Source organism: Octodon degus, unplaced genomic scaffold (genome assembly GCF_000260255.1).
Source record: "Octodon degus isolate 3935 unplaced genomic scaffold, OctDeg1.0 scaffold00078, whole genome shotgun sequence".
Classification (NCBI taxonomy): Eukaryota; Metazoa; Chordata; class Mammalia; order Rodentia; family Octodontidae; genus Octodon; species Octodon degus.
The window spans coordinates 8,941,628-8,956,305 of NW_004524654.1; positions in this window are offsets into that span (position 1 = coordinate 8,941,628).

Genomic DNA, 14,678 nt, shown 5'->3' on the forward strand with positions numbered 1-14,678 from the left:
CACAGGGCAAAATCATGGCATGATCACTGCCTTGTTGGCTTGCCTGGTGTCCCCTCTTTCTGTTCTCAACCCCATTCATAGGCAGTTTCTCTCTGCTCTTTACTATTTCCCGCAGCCCGTGGCCAATCCCAACAGTGTGGATCACTCAGTGAACTGGACTCTGGCTTAGGAGTCCTGACAACCATCAGTCTTGATGGCTGTGGGGGAATGGAGTAGTGGCACATATGTTTGGTTGTGGGTTTTTCTTTGCATTTGGCTAGTAAACCTGTATACTTCATGAATTCATGTCACAGAAAAAAAATGGCAGTGATTTTTGGCTTGGAATGGAGAACTGTCATCATGCTGACTTTTTCTGAAGGAGGGGTGCAGTACTGGGGAGCAAATCCAGTACTCAGCCTTCTCCCTGAGCTACATCTCCAGCTCTTTTTTATTTTGAAACAGATTCTAAGTTACTACATTTCCCAGACTGGTCTCAAATTTGTGATCCTCCTGCCTTAGCTTCCTAGAGTGCTGGGATTATAGATATGTGCTATAATTCATGCTTCCATTTAAGAAAAATGGGGCTGAGGAGATAGCTCAGTGTCTAAGCACCTCTCTAGCAAGCACAAGGACTTTGGTTTGATCCCCAGTACCGCATGCCATGCCAGCCCCGGCATGTGCCTTGCCAGCCCTGAAACCGGGTGTGGTGGTGCAAGGCTTTAGTCCCAGTGCTGGAAAGGCTGATGCAGGAGGATCACGATGAATCTGAACTGCATAGTGAGACCTTGTACCAAATAAATACATAAAAAAAGAAAGAGAGAGTTTGATCCTGGGGCATGCCGTGCCAGCCCTGCCCTTGGAGTGTGCTGAGAGGGCGAATGAGACTGGGTGTGGTGGCGTGTGCCTGTAATCCCAGCACTTGGGAGGCTGTAAACAGGCGAATCACTACAAGTCCGATCTGTGCAGTGAGACCCTGTATACTCTGTACAACCTGTCCTAAATAAAAAGAAAAGAAAGAAAGAAAAGAAAAGAAAGAAAGAAAGAAAGAAAGAAAGAAAGAAAGAAAGAAAGAACAATAGTTCCAAGTAGGTCTGCTTGGGATGCCCTGAATCACTCTGGCCGCACCATAATGTGGCAGAGTTTTCTCTGGCCCTTGCCTTGCTGGTAGTGCTGAAGGACAGCAACCCCCCCCCCCCCCCCAGCACTTTGAGCATCACTCTCTCTGACGAAGACAGAGTACCATGCATCTTTTGCTGCTCAGAGATCAAGGGCCAGAATGAGTCCAAAATACTGTGATGGAGAGCTTTATCCATTTCACCCTTGGCTGGCTGATTACCCAGGAAAAAGGAAAACATAGGTAAAAGAAGACATAATAACATTGGCCAACGTTGACGGAGAATTTTCTAGGTTTTAAACACCCAGAAATAAGTGTTCTCTTTTTCTTCTTCATGACAATCTTTTTTTTTTTTTTTTTTTTTTTTGGTATGTTTAGTACAGGGTCTACAGGTCTCACTACACAGATTGGATTTATAGTAATCCTCCTGTTTTCATCCTCTCAAGCACTGGGATTACAGGCGCATGCCACCACATCCAGTCTCAATCACCTTCTCAGCGTGCCCAGGGGATGGGGCTGGCGCAACACGCCAGGGATCAAACCCTGGCTCCTGTGCCTGCCTAAGCAGGTGCTTTAATCCGCTGAGCTACCTGGCTGGCCCTCTTCATGACAATCTTTGAGAGTAGGTACTGTTATCATTCCCATCCTGCTGAAGTGTAGAGAATGGAAGATATATTCAAGGGTGTGCTCATAGCACTGGTATGATGATACACTCCAGAACCGTCACTCTTATTCTACGTACTGAATCTTAATGGGGTACGGTTCACACTCCAGGATTTTGTCAGGCTGAGTGAGGGCAAAAATATTAACAACAGTGCCAATTAAACTGACCAGGAAGCATACTCAAAATGGTTTTGTTTTGAGGGTTTGGTCCTCTGGATGACGGAGCCAGGCTGTGTCATTATTTACCCCAGTCCTTGCATCTCTGCCCATTGTCATGCTAGGAGGACCAGTCTGATTTTGTGAATTATATCTGAAGAACTCACTCATGAATCTTCTCCATCAGCAGCAAAGCTCATTCATTTGTTCAATCAACAAATATTTATTAGGTCTCTGCTATATGCAACCTACTGAGTTAAGTACTGGGGAAGGGATGCAAAGAGGTAAAAGGCGCAGTCATTGCCCATCAGAAATTGCCACCAGTGGAGAATTAAATTAATTAGAATCCTACTAAATAACTGGTCTCAGTTCAGCTGATGTGGTGAGAACAGTGGGCCTTTTAAAATGCTAATATATAATTCACTTTGCCAATGTAGACAGCAGTCCCAGGCCAGGGGCTTCTGGGCCCTGGAATGAATGGGAATGTTATTCCTTATGTATTAATGGTATGATGTGCTTTTAAAAGTTGCTTTTCAAATGGCAAGGATGAGCGTATGCTCCAGGTCTCCCATGTACTTGGCTCAATCTTTATTGTAAATAATAGCAATAGATAATTTAAAAGAAGGGTAATAATAGAAGCACAGCCTTTACCCTGTGATTAAAGCAGTGACCTATTTAGGGCATAAGTTCATGCATTTTAGCCTTCTGGGATGACCTACAGCTGATAACCTGCCACTAACTCATTATAATGGAACCCATCAAGAAATCTATGCTACTGCCGTGAGCAGTGGTATAAACTTTCTGCGAACATCAGCCAGCATTTGCAAAGTCTTTCCTTTCACCCTCTACTGTGTGAAGTGGTGTACTAGGCACTATGGGAACTATTAGGAGGTATTACTGTTCTCAAAGGAATTACAGCTGGGCCCACTTGGAAGACAAGTTTATAAGTACTAAAACACACAAAACTTGGGTGTGGCGGTGCACGCCCATCACCCTAGCACTGGGACACTGAAGCATGTGGATCACAAGTTTGAGGCCAGCCTAGGCTATATAGAGAGTTCTAGGACAACCTGATTTACTTAATGAGACCCTTTCTTAAGCAAAGAACAGTTGGGCTTGGTGGCACATACCTGTAATCCCAGCACTTGGAGGCTGAGGCAGGAGGATTGCTGTAAATTTAAGGCCAGCCTGGGCTCCATAGTGAATTCAAGCCTAGCCCGAACTGCATAGCAAAGCCTTGTCTCAAAAACAACAAAGAAATGAAAACACATGATTATGAAGGAGTGCAATATGGTCATTTCATAAAGAAGAGACACAAACTGGAGGAATGCAGAGGAAGATTGTTCTCTGGCCCCCACAGAGATGCTAAGCTGGTTCTCAAAACTTAGACAGGATTTAGATGACAAAGATAATGAAAGAAGGTAAAATAGGCCAAGAAAATACTCTGGTGATTGGTGGGCAGTGTGGCAGCAAGAGGTTTGTCTACAAAAATATTGGAAAATAATGCTAAAAATTAAGTTGAGAGTGCAGGCCAAATAGCTCAGTGGATTAAAGCGCCTGCAAGCAGGCTCAGGGACCAAGGGTTTGATCCCCAGGCCTGTCATGCCAGCCTCCCCGCCAGAGCACTCTGAGATGGCAATTGAGACAGGGTGTGGTGGTGTGCCCCTGTAATCTCAGCTCTTGGGAGGCTGTAAACAGGCAGATCACTGTGAGTCCGATCTAGCAGTGAGACCCTGATCACCCTATAGATTCTTTCCTAAAAATACAAAAATAAAATAAAATAAAATAAATAAATAGATAAAATACAGAGGTTTGTATTTTATATGACATCCAAAAATCTTAAAAAAATTTTTTTAGTCAGTAAATAGTATTTTAAAATCATCTTAGTGGAAAAGTTTTAGAGCAAGTGTAGCAGGGCATGTATAGAGTGAAGGGGAACTCACAGGGAGCCAGAGGTCAGCGGGAGGTGAAGCCCTGAAGGGGCCAGCTGGCCTTTGCTAGAGGTTGCTCTGCTGCTAGGACAGTACTCAGGGCAAATTATTTAGCCATCTCCACTTTCATATAGACAGTGTCCTGTCCTTGTTGCATGATGTGTCTGGGTGTACTGTTCTCGATGCACCTCCAACTGGCTGAGAAACCAACAAAACTTTATCCTCACTGGTTGACTGTAGGTAGAAGCCCACACAGAAAAGAGCTTCAAGATACAGACCTGGAGGCCCAACAGGGGAATTAGTTCCTTGAGGTTGATGATTTTTTAAATGATTTTAATTACATTTCATCAAACCTGTAACACTTTAGCACCATGTATTAAAGCAAAATGGTAAACCCAATACAAAAAGAACAGGAAGCTACATGAGTTTTGAGGGTCAGGCATCTCCAAAGGATTTTTGAGAAGATTTGAGTAGTTTTGATTTTCCTATTTGTTTGAGTTGTGTTATACTGCCTTTTCTTTGTAATACGCTTGTTGGTACAGACCATCCCCTATAACAATATGAGATTCTTGTCAGTTGGCTATAGCATTAGATGACTCTCCTAATGAAAGAACGGCTTGGAAGTGAGCGTGCGTGCGTGTGATCACAGAAGTATTCTTTGCACTAAGGGAGACAGAGCAGGCGGGAGCTTCCTTCTCTGGGAGCTTATGTTTCAAAAATAGAGACCTTGTATTTTTTTGCACTGCAGTAATGAGTTATATCATCTGGTATCCTTCCATGCCCCCTCCCCCTGCCTATCACCCTGCTCCTCCTGGAAGCAGAACTGGCCTACATCTGCCCCGTGTCATAAGTCAGGATATTTAAGGCACATTAAGAATTTGTTTTAGAAGCTGAATTGCAAACTCTCCATATCATCTAAAGTTTTTCCCAGATCTCTTCACCATTATAGTGGCTTGTCCATGGCCATATATCCTAAAAATGGCCCTGTCCTATAGAATAGCAACCCAAGGGCAAGGCTGTAAATCTGTGCTTTAGGATCAGGCATCAGTGAATGGTTGGAAGTCACCTGAGGCATTCAACACAAATGAAACACTTCCCTGGAGCATGAAAGCACTTTGATATCACATGGATGGCCTCAGTTTCCCCCTTTGATGGGATTCAGGAAAGTGTGACTGGAAAAGGTAAGCATTCACTTTAGACCTTAGGAGGACACACAAGGGAGGCTTCTGTGAGGCAAGGCCTGCAAGCAGAAGACATGTTTTCTTCACTAGTCAGGCAAGCCTCCTTGTACGCTAGAACAGGGCTCAGTCCACTCACCAACATCACCATTGTTCAAGTCATACGTTTGGGTTAGGAAACAGAAGTTCGCATTCCAAGGGCCTGTTTGCATGGGGACTCACGTTTTATTTCCCAGTGAGTTAGCATTGTGGTTTAAGTATAGGAAGCGTGCATGCATCCAGTTACACACGTAATTCCTTATGTACACTCTTATTTACAGGGCACACATATTCATGTCCTATGGCCACACACACACACACACACACACACCTGGACAGGAGATCATACCTCACCTATAATGATTATCATGATCTCAATGATCTTAACGGAGTCTTGATTTTTTGTAATAGACATCACTCCCCTTTTTTTCTAGAATCTTCCCCTCAGATACTGTACTCACTGTGGACTCTCACTCTTCTTTTCCAGGAGCTAAAGGTCAAGGCTAGAAAGCCAGGCTGGAGAAGACTAGCTTATCCTTTCCCAGCCTGAGGAGTCATTGTGTCTACAGAACAGATGTAGGATGGGCAAGAATGGAGTAAACCTATCCGCTCTTCTACTGGAAATCACATTTAATTCTTACCCAAGGGGCCTCTGTGTTGCAAATGGAGAGGTAATTAAGCCGCCAGACTCTGAGCCTTTTGGGGGGAGAGGGCTTAGTTTTTCACATCCAGCCTATTTTTTGAAGAGCAGGGGGTGGAGGTCAGAGAGACATAGGAAGCTTTGCAAAGAACAGAAACAAGATGACAGGTGTTGGGTGTATTGCCGTAGGTGACATGGATCAACAGCAAACATGGTTAAAAATTAATCTGAGTTTTAAAAAGCTGTACGAACTCAACCAGCATTCTTGATGGTGTGACAGAAGAACAGGGTCACCAATGTGCTCAGCGAGAGCTGACAAGGAGTGTGGGTTAGAATGCTTCTCCTGCAATAATTATTATTTTTTTAAAAAGTGATTATTGAGATGGAAAGTTCTACTTGCTGAGATCTGGAATGATATCTCACAGGACAGGAGCCCTCTACAGGTAATGACATTTTGTTGTTGACCAACTCAACCTGAGAAAGGACAGTGCCAGGTATCTAGAGGAGGTGGCAGAGGAAACCAATCCCCAGGAGCAGTCCCCCAGGAATGAAGGTCCCATTTCAGCCACTGACAGCAAAGAACATTCCACTTGTTGCTACATTGTGTTGATTTAGATGATCTCTCCTGGGTGTACGCCTATGGTAGAGCTTGGAAAATCTGAAGCAAGTGAGAGGATTTGGGATTTCCATTTAGGACCTTTGACGCCTTATGTTTTCAAAGGGCATAAGTACACTATGAGCCTATGTCTCCGTGGAACCAGTACACGGGTAGGAATCTGCCCCTTTCCTACCACTCAGCTGTGTGAGGCCCAGAAGTGGGAAGTGCTCCTCATGTATCACTCAGCCCCTCCTTCCATCGCCCTCCCTTGGAACCAAGCTGAGAGAGCTCTTTAGCATGGGCACCCTTAGTTTTTTTTTTTCTTTTTTTTTTTTTTTTGATGGGCCAAGCTTACAGTTTTCAGAGTGCTATGACAGGATGGTTGCAAAAATAAAAAGCTAGTGAAAGCTTAGTCACAATATTTCTATAGCTGGCAATCAAAAGATCATATTGCATGCAACTGGCAAAATCATCATAGGGAAATTATGCATTTTCCAGAATACCTTATTCCCTTCTGTGTATTAAACATTACTTTAATATTCTGGTGACAATGTTTTATAATTAATCTAAATGTAAGGGAATGAGCACACCAGAGATTATGGCTCAATGTGAAGAGGTGGAAAGGGCTGCTTGGCAGAGGCAGGCCGCATCAGGGCCTGACTCCTTTCCCTTCGAAGCAACCATGGAGATCACTGAGGGCTGATATCCTACTGCATCCTCGGTGAGTGCGAACACTCTGTGCACTTCAGGGAGCAAAACCTTCTCGCTCATAAGGGTGTTAATGTTAACACAGAAGGAAAGTGTTTTAGAAACTGCATTAGTTCCTAGACTTCTATTGAACTCATGAGGGGGAATCTAGCCCCAGAGAGATAAAAACTGAAGTGCTGAGCCATAAACCAGTACGATAACACCCTTATTATAAGATGCAAATCGAGGGACCCAATTCACTAAAACACATGTTACTGGTATTTAATTTTGCTTGTGGGAATATATCAGAAGTTGGCCTATGCCTTATGCACATTGTACTTAAAACGAGGGCGAATAACTTTAGTGATAAAAAAAGTGATAAAGAAGCACAGGGCAAGCCAGGATTGAGAGATAATTGCAAGGATCTAATTTAAGTGTCAGTGTACACAGCTTGCTTTCCTGGCTTCAGCTGGAAGGCAGGCGTTGGTGTGCTGAAGGCGAGTGGGGCTCAGCTCTTGGTGTGAGGCTTGGGTCCTGGGGCAGGATGAGGTTCTGCCCAGTGGTCCTGAAGGGAGCCTATGAGGTGGGGCTGCAAGAGGTAGGCCTGCACCCAGTGGCCACTGCAGGAACTTCAGCCCATCTCCTGGACTTTGGAGCCTGTGGTTTCTCAAAGAATAAGCACTTCCCCATGAGAAAGAGGCCGGTTCCTCTTTCCTGGGTGGGCACAAACAGCTTGGAGGGGGGGACACATACTCAGACTTCCTGTCACCACATCCACTCTGAGCAGGTGAGTTGGCTTCCTTCTTGGGTGAGTGGGCCCCATGTGTCTCCAGGTGGTTGCCCTGTGGGCCCCAACAGACGAGGAGACTGTCTTTCAGCTTTCGCCTTCTCTCAGAGCTCTCCCCTACACTGGGGCTCTGGGATCTCTCCTCTGAGATCCTAAGTGCCATCTGTGGACCACAGAACCAGAGTGTGCCTTGGAAACCTGCCAGAAATGCATGACCTGCAGTCTCTCCCCAGAGCAACCGAGCAGTGCTCTCTACAGCTAACCCCATGCTTGAGCTGCTGAGCAAGCTTCAACTGGCGTGGACATTCAGAGTGTAAAATCTGGATAACTGAGGAAGCTTTCTAAACACTTGTATTTGTATTTGGTCAAAAACTTTGCAACTAGAGGGAACAGACATTACTGGAAGCATAATGATGCACTGGAGACGGTCAAGGGACAAGCCTCCTCAAACAGTAGCATCAGGGGCCACCTCAAGGACGGCTGGGGAGGGAAGCCGCATGCAGAGCTTGGGGACCTAGAGGCCTGGGAAGGGTTTACATTTGCTCAGACAGTGAGTTGGCCCAGGTTGCTACAGATGTAAGGGTGGAATGCCCCTGCCTAGCCCCAGAAATAGGCAGCCACCTCTTTGAGTGTGGTTCAGCTTGAGAGAGCAGGGAGGAGCCCAGGGGGGTGGAAGGACAAGGGCTTCAGAGGCCACCTTAGATGCTAAAACATGACTGAGTAAGCCTGCAGTGACTTCAAGGGTCCCTGGACTAACGCTTTCCCTCAAGCTGTCATCCTCCACAGTTCCTCTAATAAGATGATGGCAACTCCTCCATAACAGTGGCGCGTTGTGAGGTAGAGGCTGTGTGGAGCTGACACTCAGGTGTGAGTGGGCCAAAGTGGCCAGCAGACCCACCACCAGGCCAAAGGCTGCATGCACAAGCCTTGTTCTGCCTTTGCTAGGGGACTGAGCAAGGGGGCTTCAGCTCTGAGGAGGGAAATGGTTCCACAATGGCTGGGAGGGGTGCTGAGCGCACTGGATGAATTTTGGGGCCTTCACCCCTGGTCACACGTCAGGTTCCCTTCAGTTCACGCTGAGCAGCACAGGACTCATCCAACCAGATATTTTAGTCTCACAGCTGCAAAGCCAGAGCTCAACTTTGCATTATTCAGTGAAGGTTTTTGATTTTTGTTTTTAAACCCACGTTATTCTGTACACAGGAGTGTGTCCACTAGGGCTTCATGGATTGGAGCATTATTTTAAAATGTCTTATTTTTCCACCTGGCTTGCCCTATGCTTTGTGACTTCCCCTACAGTCAGCCCAGTCCCTTGCACATAATGCCTGAGTGATTGTGTACTAGTAAAACTTAAAATAAAAAAATTCCTGAGTGATGAATAAACTCTATAGATATGCAGGCAGAAGTGGCCTTGGAAGGACTGACAAAAATTCTGGAGAGATAATTTTGTCTCCTGGGATGGATTTACTCATTGTGTTGTCACCAGAATGCCACGCGCCTCCAGGTTGCTCAAGCAACTTATTTCTTTTTCTTTTGTGTTTAAAAAGCGGAGTGGACATCTTTTGTTGAGGCTTTTGTCGTTCAAATTTCACCTTCAGACTGATCTAGATGCAGAAGAGGGAGGATGTGGGGTTGTGATCCACGCTTGCAACTGTGTGTGTGGAAATACTGTTTTCCCAGCGGATGCTGATCCCAGGTTCCAATGTGACCTTTGAGGGTGGCCTGTCCAGGTGCCTCTGTGGAAGTGAGCACTTAGGCACCTCCCTCTGAGGCAGGCCCTGCTCCCGCTGCACTTGACTCTGCCCGTCGTAGGACCTGGAGGAGCAATCTGAGATGCTCAGAGAAATACCTGAGTGGCGGTGCTCCGTTGTCGGTGAAACAGCCGCTGGTTTTTGAAGGAGGCACAAGAAGCTCATGGAGAGCTCTGGTTCCCTTCAGACTCCTAGCTGCTGCCTTCTTGTCGCTCTTGTCTACCTGTGTGCAGCTGACTCTTCACTTAGAGAAGAGCTGCCCAGCACTCTCTCCTCTGGTGCTCCCCGCAGCACTGTGGCACAGCACGTGCAGGGCAGGTGCTGCACCCCCTTTTCAGTGTTAGGGAAAGTGAGACTGCAAGTGGCTTGGGGTTCTCCTGAGGTCGCATAACCGGTGAGAGGTCAAGTCAGACCCCCAGCGCAGATGTTTCAGTACTGTGTAGGGGTGGCGTACAATGAGATCTTTAGACTACTTGTTTTCTCCAACAAGTTTTGTTCCCTGCCTTGCTTTTCTTTCCATCCAGTAGGTTCAATGCCCTCTCCTGGGGCAGACTTAGGAAGCATCTCCTCCATGGTAAGCAGCGGTGACATTGTTGCCTTTCTTGACAGCCAACTCAGAGAAGTCTGAGGCCCTGGAGTTCATCTATGGCTTGAGACTAATGCTACCCTAATCACTAACCCCCAGCAAGCAAGCAAACACCACTTGACCCCTGCTAGGATGGCCACAAAAAAAAACAAGTAAAGATGATGGAGCATGCTAAGCACGAGCCAGGATGTGGAATCCTCACGTGTTGACAGCAGGGATGTAAAATTATGGAGCCACTGTGGATGGCATGTTGGCAATTCCACAAAAAATTAAACATAGAACTTACCATGTGATCCAGAGATTCCACCAGGTATACATCGAAAAGAACTGAAGTGGGGACTTGAACAGATGTCTGTAGTGTCCATGTTGAGAGCAGCTCTGCTTACAATGGCAGAAAAAATGGAAACGACCCAAGTGTCTATCAATGGATGAACGGATTAACGAAAGGGGGGATAGGCACAGAGTAGAAGAATATTCAACCACTGAAAGAAATGGAATTCTGACTCATGCCACAGCACAGGTAGACACTGAAAACATGTTAAATGAACCAAGCCTGGTATGGAAGGACCAATATCATATGATTCTACTTAGAGGAGAGTCCTACACTAGGCAGTTTTATTGAGACAGACAAAAACACGAGATTACCAGGGGCTAAGAGAAGGGGGAGTTACTGTTTAAAGGATACAGAATTTGTATTGTGATGTCAGAAAAGTTTTAGAGATGGTTAGAGTGGTACATATTAATTTGTAGATATTTTACTACAATAGTACAAATGTTTTACAAAGCAAGCAAATGAGTCCAAGCAGGAAACAACAACAAACAGTAACAACAATACCAGAAGTAAAAACAAGAGCAGGCACGAGGCAGAAGGCATGACGCCAGGCTGGGGCTGGTGCACAAGAGATACTAGCGTTGCTCAGGAAGAGGACGAGGAGAGGAAAGCATGCCTCTGCCCAGGGTCCCAGAAGTGCCCTCCCCATGCTCCACGGCCTTACTGCTGGGCACAGGGTCCTCTCTGCGGCCATCTGTCCCTGTGTCAACCAGAGAAGGGCTGATTTCTTTTACTACTTGGCAACAAGCTGGAGCCCCAGGGCAAGATCATATCCCTGGGGCAGGAGAAGTGTCCATTTCCAGTTTATTTATGTGTTTTATCCCAAGAGTGGGATAAATGACTGTGAAACTGACCTGATATTTATGTCCACTTTAAGGCCGGTGGTTTGATATGAGCGCTTTCTCTATGAACTGTGCCCTAAGAGCCATTTACTTTAGTAGGGGGTTTCTGTAGAGGAGGAGATTGGGGAAAGTCATCAAATCCTGAGGCTGCTGCTCCGTCTGCTTACGTTCCCACTTCTGCTTACTTCTGAGTGCTTAGAAAGTGCAAGAAGTTGGGCCCTTTAAGGTTACCAGAACATTCCAACGATGTTCCCCATGCCCCACTGGCTCTTTACTGTTAGTATATGAACTCTCCTTCTATCTTCTAAAAGTTTCGTGATGTTGCACTGCCCATGAGGGGAAGTGGACAATCATCTTTGAAACATGCCTTTGGGTTGGATCAGCGAAGCCGAAGGCCACCCCCCCCCCCCCCCACCCCCCGGACCTGCGCTCCTTCGGGGGCCAGGCCTCACCTGTTCAGCCTTGAATCCTGGCTTTTGCTCACTTCCGGGAGAGGGTGGTGTAGTCACAGTCCCCGCCAGCCCCTCTCTGTCCAATTCTTCAGGTAGGAGACTGGGATGGTAGGTGTGGGTGCAGATAAGACAGAGGAGTTAGGTTGCCACTGGGCTTTAGAATGAGTCAGAAACTGGCCTCAAATGTAAAGTCACTTCAGAGACTTGAGGTTCTAGGACCCAAAGGAACCAAGTACACAGTCCCGTGATTCGCTGTCACGTAGGCTTGGGCATGCATTTGCTGGTGATGGAGACGGATAATTTGAGTAAGGTTTTTTCTTTAATTTTTTCATTGTTTTACCCAAATGATCTTGTTTTCTGAGTCCTGAGAAATGAGCCTGGCCAAATCTTCACTTATAACCTTACTTAAAAAAATTAATTGGCACAGGCTATGGTTAACTACAAAGGAATTTAGGCAGGAGGAGAAGCTAATTTTTTGTAAGCTACTTGATAAATGTGGAAAGTTTTCTGGAAGGATTTTGAGTAAGTGTCTGGGAGGGGCTGGGAAGTGATCATACTGTTACTAATAACATAATGAAGTAGTTATACATTTGACAGACATTTTTAAATTTGTTGAAGAGATCTTTTATTTCCTCATTTTACCTTCGTGTATTGCCATTAGCCCCATTTCTCAGATGAGTAAACTGAGATGCAGAGCAGTTCAGTAGTTTGTTAGCAGCCAGACAACTAGTTAAAGGACATAGTAATAAAGACCTAGAAACTGTGACTTGCCCTGCAGGCTTTCCTTAGGGTTTTTAATCTTGCGCCTTCTAACACATCCATTCCTGGGTTTAGACTCATGCTGAGTGCTAGGTGGGGAGTGTTGGAAGGAGGTGGGGTGTGTGGGTAGGGGCTGTTTTGAGGGTGCTCGTGTGCTCAGTCTGGAGCTGGGCCTAAGCTTTCCGTAGAACAGATGGGAAGCTGAGGACAGACACCCTCCTGGAAGGGAGGAGTGTAAGTGTTCACGATATTGATGTTTGGTTCTCCATCCACGCTCCACAAGCAGATGGGCCTGTCTCCTTTCTTCCTCTGGGCCACATCTGAGCCAGACCAGTTTCTCTGCCTAAGAGGACAGCTCTCCTGCCACCCTGCAAATGCAAACCTTTAAACTTCTCTTAAAGTTACTGTTTGATTGGGATAACCAAGGGGTGTCCTTCGGAAGGTCCTGTTTTATTATTCACAAGTTGCCTAGGAGGGGGCTTGAGGCTCTTCAGCTGGCTTAGTTAATCAGCATCTTACTTCTGGGTTTCTGGAAACAAGGAGTCTGACTTTTGGAGGATGAGATGCAGGAAGCCAGCAAAGGCAACACTGGAGCTGGTGGGGCCACAGGAGGGAAGGGGCAGTCACAGGAACACCTTCTGGGGGCCCAACTGGAGGCCATGAACATAATAAGCCTTCCTCTTCCCCAGGAAGCTGACAGCATGGGTGCAAGGGAAGGACAGCTGAGGACAGCATCTGACCGGGTGGCTGCGGGGCATGGCATGGGACGGAGAAGTAAGGTGAGTCCCTGTCAGTCCCTGTCATTTCAGTTCATTTTCTTCTTTAGGCCTTAGCTGCTCATCTGTAAGACAGGTAGGTGACTTCCAAGGGCACCTCTAGCCTATATGTGAGCTTCTGTATGATTCCCTGGAAGGAAGAACTTGGAGGGACACTGGGAGGCCACCGCTCTGCTGTGGCTAGATGGGAAGGAGGTCATAAGTGGTCTGGGGTGAGAAGCAGGGCCAGTCAGGGAATGAAAGGGACCATTAAAGATGGTGGGGAAGTTTGTAAGTTTGGAAGAAGGTTTGGCCTAAGTGACAGGAAAGTAGGCGCTAGTGACAAACAAACCAGCTCAGGGTCTCAACTTGGTCAGGAATGGAATGCTGTTTTATTTTATTTGTTGGGAAATAAATCTAGTCAGGTCTTTTATCTTGTTTAAAAATCATAAATTTAACATGTATTGGGGCTGTTTGGGGACGTGAGTTCAGTAGGCCAGGAGTATTTATGAGGAAGGGTTTAAAGGACACTGTACAACAGTTCACAGCCCAGGGCTGTTAGGTTGCAGCCATGAGCCAGTCTTCAGAGGTTGCTTTTGGAGTCCTGTTTGCTGAAATATAGTTTATGGCACGAGGAACTAAATTCATTTTGAAAACATTTTCTTTCTACCCTAACCAGTGAAGGTCTCAACATTTTTGAGTCCTGGCTACAACTGATTCACTTTGGAACCACAGCAGAGTGTTCGCCCACCGGGACTTCAGACGTGATGGACTCAGGTGTTTTGAGGGAAATGGCAGTGAGTGAGGCTAGAGCCATGGGAGGCAGCTCAAAACCACTTTCTTTTTTAAATTAATTAATTATTTTCTCATTAACTTTATTGAAAATCAATAATTATATAGCATATTACCAATTGTAGACAATTTTGAAATGTGAAAGATAGAAAGTATAGACAGTGAATTTTAGAGAAATATTTCTGAGATGAATACATAGCATGAGATTAATAATAGATTGCACATTGTAAATAAATTATTCACTAACTTAAATGAATGTAACTGTAAAAATTGTCCAAAATAAGAAGAAAGAAGAAAGAATTTACAGATCAGTCATATAATAGTTCACTCTGTGTGAAAACCAAGAAGCTTATATTCATATAATTAGAATTTTCAAAGTAGAAAGGGGTAGGCAATATTTAAAGATTTAAAATTTCTGAATTTAGTTGAAATTAGAGCACCACATTTCTAAGAAAGATGAACTTTTTGCACAAGAAATTTGAATAAAATCATACCAAGATACACAAAACTGAAATTGTCCAAAACTTACTGTAAAGAAAAAAATCATGGGACTGGGGAGATGGCTCAGTGGAATAAATGCTTCCCTGGCAAGTGCAAGGACTTGAGTTCAATCCCCAGATCCACCAAAATAAAAATCA